Genomic DNA, 17349 nt, shown 5'->3' on the forward strand with positions numbered 1-17349 from the left:
ATTATCTGGCTATTATGAACTTGCATTATATAGGGAGTCGATTACCACAGCCTAGATCATCATAATGTCTGTGAGACTGACTGTCACTGCAAGAATGACTAATGTGGCCAAAATTTGGAAGTCCTTTGCCCGAATACAACCCCTGCTGTTGTGCAGAGGCAAGAATGAAGGTGGTTTGTTCTTCACACGAGTCATGTACCCATATAAATCAGCAACTCCCTCCACCTCTCTGTAATTTTGATGATCTGTATAGATTTGATCCGGTAAGTGCAGGTCTGAACTTTGTGATATTTGAAACTGATGAGGCAATACTTATGTTAGCTCCTGCAACTTAAGGCCCTGAACATAGGTAGTGTAGTACTGAAAAGTTTAACAAATGTTATTACAACTCCTGCTATGTACAGATATTACTGTCACAGGTATTTCATATCTGGGAAAACACAAAGCTCTTTAGTTATAAATAGTAGCATGCTTCCATTAGCATCTCATGCTTCATTTGGCCCCAGCTATGATGGCGATGGATACATTTGTACCCTCAGACCACATACCAATATACAGCAATGATACCATGAATATATTGAAGGTGTACTGCATACTAGCTCTGAACCATAAAACATCTGTAATGTTGATAGTTTTTAAGGGATCTAAAAGGGTGAATGCTGAGGAGTACATGAAGCATGCCCAACATAATGATGTCACATCAATTCAGGCCTTCGGAAGGCTTTGGATCTTGAAGGAGTAAGGTCTAACATCGAGGTCTGTCACATGACCTGAGTAACAATGTCTATCGTACCAATGTGAATTGTCTGTAGTTGTTATCATGCAATAAACTACATCTTATTTAAGGCAAGAGCCCTTCCTTGTTAGGTGACCATGTGTTTTCTACTATCACACCAAACCTTACAATTCCTATAGATCTCAACCAGGAAAGCAGATGAGGCAGTAAATCAATCAGATGAATCCGAAACCATGAAGAGCTGAGGTGAGGATTCATCCTACAATTGTAACCATATCAATAATTGTAAAAATCTATTTGTTTTTTAATGCCCTTTAGAAAAGGGAATCTATCATGTTTACCTGGTCTGGCCTGCATGTGACTCCAGAGCTGAATTATAATGGTGGATTTTTAAGAAAACCATTCATTTCAAGGGCAATTATGGATGGATAACAAATACTGGCTGAGTGTTGCCACCCTGCCCCGGGGCCTTCCAATTCGGAATGGGGTTGGGTTCTGCTCCTGTCAATATCTGGTGGGCAGCACGGTGGCACAGTAGTTAGCACTGCTGCCTCACAGCGCCTGAGACCCGGGTTCAATTCCCGCCTCAGGCGACTGACTGTGTGGAATTTGCACATTCTCCCCGGGTCTGCGTGGGTTTCCTCCGGGTGCTCCGGTTTCCTCCCACAGTCCAAAGATGTGCAGGTCAGGGTGAATTGGCCATGCTAAATTGCCCCATAGTGTTAGGTAAAAGGGGTAAATGTAGGGGAATGGGTGGGTTGCGCTTCGGCGGGGCGGTGTGGACTTGTTGGGCCGAAGGGCCTGTTTCCACACTGTAAGTAATCTAATCTAATCTAATCTAATCTAATCTAAAACCTCAGTAATTGTGGCCACATGTCTTCTGCGGTTAGGCTCATTATGAAATGGGTATATTAATGAGATCCCTAGAAGTCCCTGTTGATGCCACAGAGTTGTTGCATTCCTTCTGTCAGAATTCCTTCTGTTCTGAGGAAGGGTCAAGCAACCCAAAACATCAACTGATTTCTCTCCTCAGATGTTGCCAAACTTACTGAGCTTTTCCAGCAATTTTTGTCTCTGAATTACAGCATCCACATTTTTTTCGGTTTTTACTTGCCTTCCCTTGTGGTTCTTGGTAGTTGCTCCCATCTTCATGCTCCTTAAACAGCATATGTGAGGTCCAGGGTTTAGACCTCTGGCTGGTCATCATTATTCATTGTTAACTCCCACTCAACCATCTCATCAAAGACCAATACCCAGAGTCTACTGCTCCAGCTGGTTGTTCTGGGCAGTGTTGCACCGTTCTGTGTGTTGCCTACCTCCTTCTTGAAGGGTAGAACCCCATCTGGAACAGCTTCCTGTGATTGCTGAATTTGGGACTTTGTCAACAGAGATTGTATCAAAGCTATTCTTTGTTGCTGGTGAGTAAAGATGCTATAAAGTTACATGTGCATCCCTGCTTAACAAAGAGCAAGGTTGTTAATGTTTATTGACATAAAGAGATTAAATCTGCAAATTTTCTCGCCCCTCTGTGCAGGAGACTTACAGTCACACAGCCTAAGATCATCGATGAGGTGTTCCTGATCTGTGAAGATCTGCTGGAGGAGCTCTGATCTCCGGTACTGCATTGTGTTTGAAACAGGCTCCTCCTGTAATCATCTGTGTCTGTTGGTGAAAAAGCTCCGCCCTCCAGAAATCCTATTCTGGGTTGCCTCTCTTTATGAATGGCCCTTTCAATGGCTGGGAATCTTTTCATTTCTCATATGCTAGAAGATCTCTGTGGTTCTGTCAGAGGTGGAAGCTTTTTGCTGTGGAACATAGCCCTGAAATAGCCTTGTCTCCCCCAGGTATGGCAGTCTATGTTGGTGGTAGGGCATACTTAATGCCAGTCGACTTTTTGGCACCGGCATCTGGAACAATAGATCTTGGTGACTGTGGCACTCTCTCCTACCTGTATCTGCATGTTACTGAAGTGCCTGCAGTAGATAAAGTGTTTTAAACCCACTAACTGGACAGATGAAGGATCTAGTTCCTCTCTAGTCAGGTGCTTATTCGGTTTACTCAGCTCTCACTGCCAAGGCTGCTGCACTGATTTCAAGAATGGAAGGTGCTTGCTGGACTTCAGCAAGCCCCACAATGACCTAACAAAGCTTTACAGAATCATTACTGTGCAGGAGGAGGCCATTTGACCCATCATGCCTGCACCAAAATCTTGGACTAGCTCTTCTCTGAAGGAACCATTGTTCTCATTGTCTGCAAACTGGTCCAAACTGTTCACTAATGATTGCTTCCAGTTCCTGGTTTGGCCTAATCAATCATGATATTCTACCCAATGCCAAAGTAATCATCAAAAGCCTTCACTACCTGGGCACATGTTGCTGATTTCTCGGTGCCACTCTGTCTTGTCATTATGTTGTCAGCGCAGTTTATCATCCAATTGAAGAACATGTCTTTTCTCTGTCTGGCTGGTGTGAGAGGGCTACTGTAACTCTGAGGTCCAACACTGCTGCAAAAATTTAAATAAAAGGTGAACTACAGCCTGTTTCAACACTAAAGTGGGATGGGAGAAACAGCAGCAGTAAGATGAAGAAAGCAAAATTAATTGACAGTCTGAGATGATAGGCTGGACTAACTAAACACAACGAGGACTTGCAAGCACAGGGCACACTCCAACATTACGCAAGACCAGCAGAATGCAACACTGACAGACCCCAGCATTAAGATAAAAACGGAGAGAACTGCGGAAAAAAACAGAGATTGCTGAGAAAGCTCAGCAGGTCAGGCAGTTTCTGTGGAGAGAAATCAGTGTTAATATTTCAAGTCGATTGACTCTTCCTCAGAGGATAACTGGACCCGAAATATTAACTCTGGTTTCTCTCCACAGATACTGTCAGGCCTGCTGAGCTTTTCCAGCAATTTCTGTTTTTGTTCCAGCAATGCGATGATGTCTGGGATGGAGCAGTTTAGCTTCAAAGAGATAAGGCAGAGAGAAGGCAGAGAGGGGTACCTGATTGAGTTGTGTAAGATCATGGTCAGAGTAGTGCTGCAAAAGCACAGAAGGTCCTCATCATTCAAAGAGCAGGAGAATCAACATTTCGGGCAAAAACCCTTATCAGGAAATCTGTGTAAGATCATGAAGAACATATAAAGGTTAGATAGAAAGCAGTTGTTCTCCTTGATTGAAGGGTCAATAACGAGCGGTCATAATTTTAAAGTGAATAGCAGGAGGTTTAGATGGAATTTCAGGAAATTCTTTTCACCCAAAGGCTGGTAGGAATCTGAAATGCACTGCCTCAGAGATTAGTTGAGGCAGGAAATGCCAGAACCTTTAAAAAGTACTTGGATGAGCATTTGAAATATCACAACATTGAAGGATATAAGCAAAGGGCTGGAAACTGGGAGTAGTGTAGAGCAGACTCAATGGACCGAACAGCCTCTACTGTACTGTGGGATTCTAGGATCAACAAGCAAACCTCAGAACAGGCAGATACCAGAAGCAGGGCCAACTAACAAACCACAAAATAGGGAGAGACCAGCAACCAGAAACCAGTCTATACATAAATAATGAAAACCAGCACCAGTAACAACAAAACCCAGCTGATGAAATGGGGTTTAACCTAAATCCCACTGGAATCATAGAATGTCTACAATGTGGAAACAGGACCTTCGGACAACAAGTCCACACCGACCCTCCGAAGAGTAACCCACCCAGATCCATTCCCCTTCTCTATATTTCCCTCTGACTAATGCACCTAACCTACACATCCCTGAACACTATGGATAATTTAGCATGGCCAATTCACCTAACTGCACATCTTTGGATTGTGGGAGGAAATCAGAGCACCTGGAGGAAATTCACAAGACACAGGGAGAATGTGCAAACTCCACACAGACAGTCACCCAAGGCAGGAATCAAACTCAGGTTCCTGGTGCTGTGAGGCAGGAGTGTTAACCACTGAGCCACTGAGTTGGACACTACAATACTATTCAAGTCACTCCCCCTTGTTGAGGCCACAAAATAACATAATCATTGCCAAAGATGCTATTGTTATAATTTCTGTATTTCTGCTTATTATTGGCCTCTACCTATTCCAATATCTGTTGGGATGACCCTGTTACTGGAGGCTGAAGGTTCTGAGGTTTCCCAACTGCTGGTGTCAATCTTCCTTGTATTCTGTTGGGTTTGCCTGTCACTGCTGTCTGTCTGGGCCACATCCTGCCATCTCTAACTATCGGAATCTGCCTGATGCACTTTTGTTGGTGTAGCCTATCACCCGAAAAGGTCTGCTGATTTTTTCCTGGTTACATTTACCCCTTTCACCTGATTGCTGTTTTTCTCCCTCACTGCTGCTTGCCTTTGTGTCATATTTTGCATTAATTCTAGATGCTGTGTGATGTCATCCGATTGTCTTGAGGAAAGATTGTTTGATTTGACCACCTTGTCATAAGTGTGCTGCTGGTGAATTGGTAGCAGGTCATGGTAATCAGAACCTTTTATTGAACTGCATGTATTATACACAGAGCAGGATGAGGCCTGTGGATGACAATCATATAGTACGACCTTCTACACTCTGATTATTGCATGACACTGCCAGTGAGGTCACTAGCTATCTTATTGATAAACACTTACTTTACGCCGCTCTTCCACTGACAGGAATGATCAACTGCACTCTAAACTTTTAGTACTTGTTCAACATAATGTTGAAACACATTTTTTGGTTCGTCTGTTTATAATGATTGAACAAATTTTAGCTCTTGTTTTAATAAATTTCTTTCGAAAGTGCAGAATAATCTTGGTAAGGCAGCCCGGGAATGTTTTTTGTTATAAGTGTACGGCATTCACTATTACTGCATCAAACCGTTCTTCACTGCCACTCTTTGACATTCACTGCTTTATGCAATCAAATATTCTTCATTCTGACAGTTTATAGCACTCAGTACTCAGTGGCTTCCTGCCAAACCTAGCGTCTCTCCCCTTCATTTAAAATAAACGTGCCCTCAACATTATTAACCATATCTCAAATTCAGATTTTTAAAATAGACTAATTTACTGTAATAACTTACATAGTTAAAATCCAAAATCTTTTGCTGGTGTTTTTGATAATGAATTGTCCTTCTGTAACTATTTTCTCCCTTATATATCTCTCTGTCTCTCCATTTATGTCTTTACTTGTAAATACTGAATTGGCTTCTGTTGTTAAGTGCTAATCATGTATCCCAATGGGACAACTTTGAAATGCTGTTCTTAGTTACATTAAGCTAACAAGACAGAAATCTGTCGAATATTAAATATTGTAGCTCTTTTAGCGCCTCTGCTATCTCTCGACTGTTAGACAATTTGTATGACCTCCAGCCTTCAGCAAATTGTAATTATCTCTGTTGTGCTATGTCTCATGGTCAGTATGTCAATATATCTTTAGGAAACATGCTCATGATGTCAACATTGCATCATATTGTGGGACATGAGGTACAAAAAAAACACATATTTCTTCTTACCTCAGGATCAGTTGAATCATGACACACTATTGCATGCATGTTTCTTTGGGGTAACATAATAACCTAACATTAACTCGAATACTTAGACATGAGAAATATATTGTTTGTATATAATAATTGTTAATAAATGTTTGTTAGATCTTTGATACCATGCCCTCCAGGTTTGATTTCTTATGTTACTGCAGATAATTTAAGTATTGCTATATCCAGCTTCAGTGCCTTTTGAAGTTAAGCTCACACCAACATCGAAGCTAGATGAAATTTGTAATCTTCAGTCCCATAACAAAACCTGATCAGTGACTCGATTTACATGTATAGCTCCCAAGCTGATCCATAATGCTTGCAACCTCAATATTCTATTCAAAACTTCCAAACCTGTACCCTTTCCATCACAAAAGACAACCTCACTGCTATTTTCAGTTCCAATACATCCCTTGTCTCAACCCATCTACCACTTACCTTCAATCCATGACTTTGCCTGTCCAGTCATGACGATTCCATTGCTATGTGGTAGAATCTCCTATTCTCCACATTCCATAAATACCAGCTCATCTGCTTTCACCTAAATATGTATAGTACAAGTTCTTACTTTGTGAGAAGATTTGTAGCTCGGGTGCTCGTTGTTGTGGTTCTGTTCGCCGAGCTGGGAATTTGTGTTGCAGACATTTCGTCCCCTGTCTAGGTGACATCCTCAGTGCTTGGGAGCCTCCTGTGAAGCACTTCTGTGATCTTTCCTCTGGCATTTGTAGTGGTTTGAATCTGTCGCTTCCGGTTGTCAGTTTCAGCTGTCCATTGCAGTGGCCGGTATATTGGGTCCAGATCGATGTGCTTATTGATTGAATCTGTGGATGAGTGCCCTGTCTCTAGGAATTCCCTGGCTGTTCTCTGTTTGGCTTGTCCTATAATAGTAGTGTTGTCCCAGTCGAATTCATGTTGCTTGTCATCTGCATGTGTGGCTACTAAGGATAGCTGGTCGTGTCGTTTTGTGGCTAGTTGGTGTTCATGGATGCGGATTGTTAGCTGTCTTCCTGTTTGTCCTATATAGTGTTTTGTGCAGTCCTTGCATGGGATTTGTACACTACATTGGTTTTGCTCATGCTGGGTATCGGGTCCTTCGTTCTGGTAGTTGTTGTCTGAGAGTGGCTGTTGATTTGTGTGCTGTTCTGAGTCCTAGTGGTCGCATTAGTCTGGCTGTCAGTTCGGAAATGCTCTTGATGTATGGTAGTGTGGCTATCCTTTGGGTTGTGGCATGTCCTCGTTCCATTGTCTTTCCCTTAGGTATCTGTTGATGAAATTGCGCGGGTATCCGTTTTTGGCGAATACATTGTATAGGTGTTCTTCTTCCTCTTTTTGCAGTTCTGGTGTACTGCAGTGTGTTGTGGCCCTTTTGAATAGTGTCTTGATGCAACTTCTTTTGTGTGTGTTGGGGTGGTTGCTTTCATAGTTCAGGACTTGGTCTGTGTGAGTGGCTTTCCTGTATACCTTTGTGCTGAATTCTCCATTCGGTGTTCTCTGTACCATCACGTCTAGGAATGGGAGTTGGTTGTCCTTTTCTTCCTCTCTAGTGAATCGGATTCCTGTGAGTGTGGTGTTGATGATCCGGTGTGTGTTCTCTATTTCTGTGTTTTTAATGATTACAAAGGTGTCATCCACATATCTGACCCAGAGTTTGCGTTGAATTTGCAATAAGACTGTTTGTTCTAATCTTTGCTTCTGCTATGAGTCTAGAGATGGGTGAGCCCATGGGGGTGCCGTTGATTTGTTCATATATTTGGTTGTTGAATGTGAAGTGTGTTGTGAAGCACAGGTCCAGTAGTTTGAGTATCCAGTCTTTGTTGTTAGGTTCAACGTCCTGTTGTCTGTTCTGTATGTCCAGCAGGTTGGCTATTTTTTCTCTGGCTAGGGTTTTGTAGATAGAGGTGACTACATAGGACAAACAGGAAGACAGCTAACGATCCGCATCCATGAACACCAACTAGCCATGAAACGACATGACCAGCTATCCTTAGTAGCCACACACGCAGATGACAAGCAACATGAATTCGCCTGGGACAACACTTCTATTATAGGACAAACCAAACAGAGAACAGCCAGGGAATTCCTAGAGGCATGGCACTCATCCACAGATTCAATCAATAAGCACATCGATCTGGACCCAATATACCGGCCACTGCAATGGATAGCTGGAACTGAGAACTGGAAGCAACAGATTCAAACCACTACAAATGCTGGAGGAAAGATCACAGAAGCGCTTCACAGGTGGGTCCCAAGCACTGAGGATGTCACCTAGACAGGGGACGAAACGTCTGCAACACAAATTCCCAGCTCGGCGAACAGAACCACAACAAGTTCTTACTCTGTTGTTATGAGCCCACAAGACATTTTTTTGAAAATCTTTTTAGAAAGGCAGGAATCTTGGAGAGCAAGGTCACACCATGATATTCTTTGCAGATCTCCCAGTGCGTGCTTACATAGCAGTATAGTCAGCTCTGACATAAAATGATAGTTTCATTCTCATGCAATGTCATATTATAAGAAAATCGTGCAAAAGCAGCTCCATCTCAACTCATGGGGCCAGAATTGCATTATAGCCAATACAGGTAAGGAAAATGTTTACGTTCTACAAATAATGGTCTAAATTCTCCAATCACGTTAAAACCAACTAATGTTGAAGAAACACGCGTTATAGCAGAACCCAATGTATTGGATGAGAGGCTAGAAATGGGTTGCTTGTTTGTTCTCTCAGGTAAATTATGTTAAATGATGGTGATAGATAAAAAGTGCAAAAATATTTTAAAACAGGGAAACCAACTTGCACATTTAATGCAATGAAACCTCTTAAAATATTTCACACTTTTTTAAAACAAAAAATTGTCAAAATATGCAACTTTTAAGGCAAGGGTGGATACATTCTTGATAAACAAAGGAATCTATGGTTATCAGGAACAGGTAGGAAAGTGGTGTTGAACCCACCGTCAGATCAGCCATGATATTATTGAATAGCAGACCAGGCTCAAAGGGTCCTATTCCTGCTCCTAACTTGGATGTTTGTATGACACCAAGTCAAACAAGAAGATATTAGGAAGGGAGACCAAAAGTTTAGTTAAAGAGGTAGGTTTTAAGAAGCACCTTAGATACAGAAAGAAAAGTAGAGAGATGGAAATGGTTTGGGAACATATTCTTGATACTCGGGCTAAGGAATGCACAGGCTAATGGAGCAACAATGTAGCCATAATTGATGGAGCTAGTATAAGAACTTTTACATATTACATAAATGTGATGGCATCAAACTTAATGTAAAATTACCAATAGTGGAAGTTGATATAGCCCAATTTCAATTTAGATCTAGGAGTATGAGGCTAGGGGGATTAGAATTTGTCAATGTCATCTGAACCCTCAAAGAATATTTCAACATTACTTATGTAATCTGGGATTATAATAAGGCAAAAAATAACATTATTAGCAGTTGGAAGCACCAGAGTAAAAAGAAAACAGCTATGACCACATTCTACTGAAATCTATACCAAAAAAAGTATATTGCTCCAAAATTAGAAATCATTAATGAAGGGCTGAGCTATTGCAATTGCTTGCTTTCCCCAGCAGGTGACACCATATTACCAGTTTCATTTGAAACATCCATAAATGGAAAATTATCAATTTTCCAAATAAATAATTCCAAGAACAAGTCAACAAATGTTGTTGCTGGGATAGCTAGAATACACCTGGTACAGGGTGGGCAGGAGACCAACAGAGGGCTACAGCCTCCTATAGCTCTATGCTTAGAAAGCCCGAGTTCCCATTGTGTGTGTGGGTTTATTAAAGTCCTTGATTTAATGCAGAAAAAATGACTGAATGCCTAACACAATCATAAGACATTTGCTTTATCTTCTCCTTGCATACCTTTTAGTACACCTTCTGAGCAAAGGTGCACTTGAAATGTCTTATAAAGTTTGCAGTAACTATTCGGTGACGTTTTGTTAAATAATAATTTTATGATAGTGACAGTTTCATTAGTTTTGCTTTTCAAAATATTTCTGGGGGTGAGTTATGCTTTAATGTTCATGGTACTATATTTTTTACAGCACATCAAATATTATACTTCAGAATCCTGGCAAATACAAGATGAAGGATGGAAATCTCTTACCATGACCCACAATCAGGACAGAAACCGCGACTCAATCCCATGCCAAAGGGCAGCAGGGTCCACAAAGGCATTTTAATGATGGTTGCCAAGACCATTAGGCAATTAAAGATGGGAAGCACTGTCCATGCCAAGTGCAGGGAGCACTGTAGTCTCGGCCTGCCACTTTCAGAAGCAGGAGAAAGTGAGGTCTGCAGATGCTGGAGATCAGAGCTGGAAATGTGTTGCTGGAAAAGCGCAGCAGGTCAGGCAGCATCCAGGGAACAGGAGAATCGACGTTTCGGGCATAAGCCCTTCTTCAGGAAAGAAGCAACCGTATGCTAAAACCCCCTTGATGACAGAGTAAGTTTCCTACTTAACGACATTAGGGTCAGAGAGACTTCAGCAATCAGGATGGGGCTGGGGATGTCACTTTCCAGAATCAGCACTGTACAGGGGCCTGTGTCCCACTTCCGTGCAGCATGGAGCCTTCATAAAAGCAAACCGTCCTACTTCAGGGAGCTGCCAGGGACCTGTTGGTCTCTCTATGCAATGGTGGGCCCTTCCTGACACTGAAATGCTGTTGGGTTGTAAAGTGTCTTTTAATAAAGCACTTGATTGGTATAATTGGTTATTCTCCGTGATTCCCACCACTGGCTATATCCCAGACAACTACTTCAGTTGACATCAGTCCAAAAAGGGCAATCTTAGCCCCCTGCAACTAACCTGTAATGGTAATATTCAACTGGGAGAAAGTGAGGACTGCAGATGCTGGAGGTCAGTGTGGAAGAGTCCGGTGCTGGAAAAGCACAGCAAGTCATGCAGCATTCAAGGAACAGGAGAGTCGACTCCCCTGCTCCTCGGGTGCTGCCTGACTGGATGTGCTTTTCCAGCACCACACTCTAAGACTGTAATGTCAGTCAATATCCCTGTCAGCAGCAATGCTGTTGTGATGTTGTAGTGGTATCTCCTATCCTTGAATTAGTCCATGTTCAAGTCCCACCCTAGTCACAGCACATGGTAACATGTCAAAGCAGTTTGATTAGGAAAATATCTTGGACTGCCAGGACACAGCAAAGGCCCCTTTGCTATTGTGTTTGTTTCACTCCCAGGTGAATATGGAATTTTCAGGTATTACTGTTAGATGTTTTCAGACAGAAAACTAATTTGCTGACCAGTCTGACTAGATGTTTCTTCCTCAGCACTACATCAAAGTTTCTCAATATTATTATAACACTAGACTTCTCAGATGTCAGTGGTGACTGCCTCATTCACAAGACAAAGCTTGTCTTCCCTGTTAATATAAAACCAGATTTGAATTTCTAAACTTTGAGATGTGCAGTTTCTCAGCAGACAGCTTGATAAGACTTTCAGTTGGATGTTGTATCTTGATTATATGCTCTGCCATGGCTCAGTAGTTAGTACTGCTGCCTCACAGAGCCAGGGACCTGGGTTCCATTCCAACCTCAGGTGACTGGAGTTTGCACATTCTGCCCGCGTCTGTGTGGGTTCCCTCCAGATGCTCTGGTTTCCTTCCACATACCAAAGATGTGCAAGTTAGATAGTTTGACTATGCTAAATTGCCCTTCGTGTCGAGGGATGTGCAGGTAAGGTGGATTAAGCATGGGAAATGCTGGGTTGCAGGGATAGGGAATGAGGTGGGTTTAGAGGGTCATTGTTGAGCCAAATGGCCTGCCTTCACACTTTAGGGATTCTATATAATTGAGTTGTAACAATGTAGCTGTTGACGTGGATAAGTACATTCAATGTGAATACGTACATGGGATAATTTACATTATCATTGCAAAACGATATTAGATCACATGATTACTAAGAGCTGATTCACTCTAGCAGCCTCGTGGTTGGGATGAAATCTTGACCTGTATATAGTTAGCATACCATGATTACTGAAAGGCAATGTTTGTCAACATCAGAAGACTCCTGCATTATTTACCAACCCCTTTCCAGGACCGAATCAAATAAAGATGTCAGCAGACCACAGGCTTCTCTTTCATTTCAGAGAGGCAGCTGGTGTGCTTTAACTTAATGATCATCAGATCTCAGGGAAGAGGACAGTTTGATAACCAGAGACCTTCATGGTAACCTCAGCTGGAACAGGAATTAAACCCGGATTATTCAATATTACAAACTAGCCATCCAGCCAACTGAGCTAATCAACCCCCAATTACAGATATGTAAAATCACTGTTAGACTACACTTTTGGAATCTTGGAATGCTATATTGCCAGGGATATTGTGTTGTTTTCGTTCACCTTAATAGGTTCCTTAAAGTGTGCCACCTTTTCATAGATCCTATATCCAACCACACTGTAGATGTCATTGAGTCAGGCTGCTGCCTTCTGCCATCAACAAAGGAACGAATCAATAAACTAACACAGCAAGAACTGTTTCATTTTTCTCCCAGCTCTCACCTTAAGGTTCTTGTCCTTTTGTTCTTTGTCATCAATTCTCTTCCCAATCTATACAGCTGTCAAGTTATTTGGGTTTTCATAGAAATCCCTGTAGCTTTTTTGCTTATTGCTGAAGTGTTTAGCAGTCTTGAGGCAGCACTTGACAAATATTAACACACACATTTGTATGGAATTAAATTTGACGATGATTTTATTTAAGGATTATCACCTGCATTAAAAAAGCAAGCAAAGGAATTTCATTTCATCACCGGAGGTCTTTTCATGCTCAAGTTTGCATTGCATAATTCTGAGACCTTGATTCTGAAAGACATACTTTTTATAAAGTGCTTCCTTAAAATAAAAAAACAAGAGAATCACATTTATTTTGATTGTGAAACAAACAAAAAGAGTTGTAACACAAATATTAATTTCATGTTGCATAATTTTACATTATGAACTGAATGAAATATGTCTTCCGCTCACCACCCATTCCAATTCCCCTTCCCACTCCCTCTCCAATATGTCCATCCTTGGTCTCCTCCATTGCCACAGCGAATCTGACAACAAATTGGAGGAATACCACCTCGTCTTCTAGATGGGTAAGTTCTCCAATTTCAAATAACCTCCCTCCCCATCCCTGGACTCCCTTTCCAGCCCAACTTCCTCCCTTCCATCTCTTCAACCAACTCTTCCTTCTAGCTACCAACTGGATTTATCCCTCACATTGACCACGCAGGTCGTACCCACTACCTGTACTCACCTTTCACTACCTCATCACTCTGGCCCTCTCCCTACCCATTACCCACTTCTCTACCCATGTCTGCAGCTCCCTCGAGCCCCAGCCCCAGTCCTGAAGAAGGGTTATGCCCAAAACATCAACTTCTCCACCTACTGATGATGCCTGGTTTGCTCTGTTCTTCCAGTCTCCTGCTTGTCTACTTTGAAATGTGTCTCTAGCAATGCTGGGAGTTTTGAGTAGGATCACTGTTAGGACAGAACTACATAAAAGAAAACTACAACTTTGCAGACTTTTTACTAATGTGTGGTCATGCTTGAGATGCATTAATGGCTGTAAAAGGATGGGTAAACACAGATAAAGTAAAAACACTGACAGACAATGATTTAGAGTCTGTGTGTGTTATACTGTTGGATAGTCTCACCTTTGCAAGGTCCTCAAGTGTGCTTCCTAATTTAATACAGGGTTTCGTAATCTATAGATACAGTGTTGGCACTAAGGATGGTTCCAAAGATTGATTTAAACACTTGCACAATCTGGGTGAACTAATGTCAATGTGTAATAATATTAGTAAGCTAATAGTCATCATATCCATAGCTCTTAGGAGGCAGAATTTGCTCACTTGTTCTGAGTACAGCAGCAAAAAGAGGTATAACTTCTTTCTCCTTTGCAGTAAAGTAATTCACATACACCATAAAATCATGGCTGCTCACTAAAAGAGACTCCTCAGACTGGGAACAATTATATTAAATGTAATGCAAAAAGATAACTGCATCTCTTGAAGATCCCTTGAAAGCAGACATGAGAGATAGTTACATGATATTATTAAATTGCACGTTCCCTAGTTAAAATGATCCTCTTGTCTCATTATGGATGCATCAGACTGCAGACAGAATCTGCAGCCTCATCTATCATAGGTCAGTGATTGCTTTCTTGTTATTAATACTATTATTGGTCACAGTATAATGAATAGGCTCAAGAGATACTAGGACCTGTCTGAAAAACTAATAAAAAATGACTGCTCCTTCAACCACCATTAAAAGTAATTATCAATGAGTTAGAGACCATTAATCATAATCAGTAAAAATCCAAGTTCCATTTAGAATTGTTTGTTGCCGATTATGATATTTTCCGCATCCCTGCCTCTCCTCCCTAACTCCAATTCTCCATGACTGGCTTGAAAGATGGATGAGAAATGCTTTTACATGGAACAATTGTTCTTAAATGGGTTTGTCCTGTTATTCCTTGGGTCTGTCTTGTTCTAGTTTCCTGCTCAACAAGGAGATCATTATCAAGTGGATCATATTTAAAGAGGTGAGAGTGGCCAAAACAATGAGTTGCATTTAAGACGGCTACTTTTGGAATACTGTGTGCAATTCCAGTCTTCTTCCTATTGGAAGAATGTTGTGGAACTTGAAAAGGTTCAGAAAAGATTTCCAAGGATGTTGCCAGGATTAGAGGATTTAAGCTACAGGGAAAGGCTGAATCAGCTGGGGCTGTTTTCCCTGGAGCATCAGAGGTTGAGGGATGACTTGATAGAGGTTCATAAAATCATGAGGGGCATGGATAGGATAAATAGACAAGGTCTTATCCCTGGGGTGGGGTGTCCAGAACTCGAGGGTGTAGATTTAGGGAGGAAAAACATTTAAAAGGGATCTAAGAGGCAACTTTTTCATGCCGAAAGTGGTGCATGTATACAATGAGCTGCTAGAGGAAGTGGTGGAGGCTGGTACAATTGCAATATTTAAAAAGCATCTGGATGGGTATATGAATAGGAAGTGTTTAATGGGTAATGGGCCAAGTGCTGACAAATCGGAATTAAATATTTTAGAATATCTGGTGGGCATGGACAGTTGGACTGAAAGGTCGGTTTCTGTGCTGTACACCTCTATGTCTCTATGACTCTAAGGAGTGGGGGTAGGTGTGAAGTAATGGCAAGTGAAATAAAAGGAATGGCAAGGGAGGGGTTGATGAAAAGAATGTTAGTATTAAGTGAAAAGATTTAAATTTCACAAGAGGAGAAATTATGTCACAATAAGGAAAGAGGCAATAAATAGTAAGGAGTAAGAGTTGGAGGATAATACTTAGAAGTGAGTGGGGGAATGGATGGCTCAAGAAAGGAAGAGGATAAATAATGTCAAGAAGAGAAGAGGGGAACTAGGACAGATAACAGTTAGATGGTCGGCTGTACGTTAGATGGAAGCTGATTTGAAGGTGATGCAGATGCTCCTGAAGCTACAACGTGTCCCAGGTTGCACTGAATTAATGAAAATCCCTCTCTGATAGTGTCAAAGAATGATATTGGTCTCTAAACCAGTCTTTGGTTTGCTGTTCATCTTTGAAGAGGATTATCTGTGGCGTCACATTTCTGGTTCTCCTCAAGAACTTAGTTCTTCATGGCATGCACTCAGAGATCATCATCTGGATACTTAGCGATTGAGGATTGGGATACTGGATATGATGTTGACATATCCTACACATTATCGCAGGAGCATTATTACCTGTGCCGAGTACTTTATCCTGGGCCTTCTTTATGTGTTGTGTATTTCCATTTGGCACTTCATAATCCACATTGCCTCTATCCCCATGTAAGTGAAGTGTACTAGTCTGATGCATGAAATTTATTGGGTGTAAGAAATGCAAAAATATATGCTGATTGTGCACAATTAAAAAAGAACCTTCAGCAACTTGTTTTCACAGCTTCCTTCTTTATGCTGTCTTTAGCTGAGATAAGAAAATAACCTACATTTTAACACTGTTCAGTTTTGATTTAATTTTCACCTCACATGAGAATTTATGAGAGTATTTGCTTCAATAAAAAGGGAAACATTTTTGGATAATTGAACATAGCAGAGATTCTGCACAAACTGCGTGTGAGAGTATGTCTAACCACATCATCAAATGGTTGCTTGGTAAGACAGACTTTGAGTCCTGCTGCCGATATTTTTCATCTTGGACTCCATCAGGACAGATGCAAAAATAAAAAAATTCAAAAGGAAGTGGCAATTCTTACCACACAAGAAAAGAAAGCTAATCAATTGACAAGTTGGCTCTGATTGAGTAAATTGTTGACATGGAGCATGAACCAGGTGATTATTGGCACCCTTGCCCTTATTAATTGACTTCTAAACCTTACAACATTAGTATTTGCTGGGTAAAAGCCCAAATTTCAGTTCCTTCTTCATCCTTTTGCATGTTCCTCTTTGGTTAGATAAAGAGGCAAAATTCATGAAAAGAACATATTGCCCATTATTGTTACTCAAGTTCCTCATTCTTTCATTATATTTCATTGCTTTGTTCTCTTGGAGAGCTAACCACAGATGATATGGAGTTGTCACAAGGGCGTGTACCTTTCTCTCTATGGAGGTCATCAGCATGTATAAGCTTCTGGCAATTTTGGATGCAAACAAAAACTTTAGGGTAAATGTTGGTCAGGTGTTCCTAAGGCAGCAAATAACTATTAATGGGAGCCAACAGTCACCTTGCTTATCTTTGTAGCTCTTGTCAAATCATTAACCTTCATTCATTGGAGGGTGTCCGTGGCTTCAAGAAATTGCATTTACTGCCAGTCATTTTCTTACGCATTTTTCCAAAATGGTGTTACATCGCTGAGCTTCATCCCATTCCACACCCACAATGTAATAGCTTCTGTGCCTAATGGTAGCTGGGAGATGGTGAGCATCATTCTTGGTGTAGATTGCAGATCTATTTTTGTTGCCTTTCATATCACTTACATTTCCCGCCGCTTGTTGGTTCATTTAAGGGGATATTTCAGAATATGCCGAATAGATACATTTCAAAAAGAAAAAGATATCCAAGTGGAGGACTCAACATCTACAGTTAATTAAAAATGT

At 41.2% G+C, this 17349-nt stretch overlaps 1 long non-coding RNA gene across 1 annotated transcript; it reads left to right on the forward strand.

Moving 5' to 3' along the window:
- The first annotated feature begins 928 nt into the window (after nucleotides 1-928).
- On the forward strand, nucleotides 929-10437 carry LOC148147500 (uncharacterized). Its single transcript, XR_015759637.1, has 3 exons — nucleotides 929-982; nucleotides 2271-2580; nucleotides 10312-10437. It is a non-coding gene; the product is annotated as an uncharacterized LOC148147500 (long non-coding RNA).
- Nucleotides 10438-17349: the final 6912 nt, after the last annotated feature.

Source organism: Chiloscyllium plagiosum, unplaced genomic scaffold (genome assembly GCF_037043375.1).
Source record: "Chiloscyllium plagiosum isolate Xiang-an unplaced genomic scaffold, Cpla_swu_hap1 HiC_scaffold_16, whole genome shotgun sequence".
Taxonomy (NCBI): Eukaryota; Metazoa; Chordata; class Chondrichthyes; order Orectolobiformes; family Hemiscylliidae; genus Chiloscyllium; species Chiloscyllium plagiosum.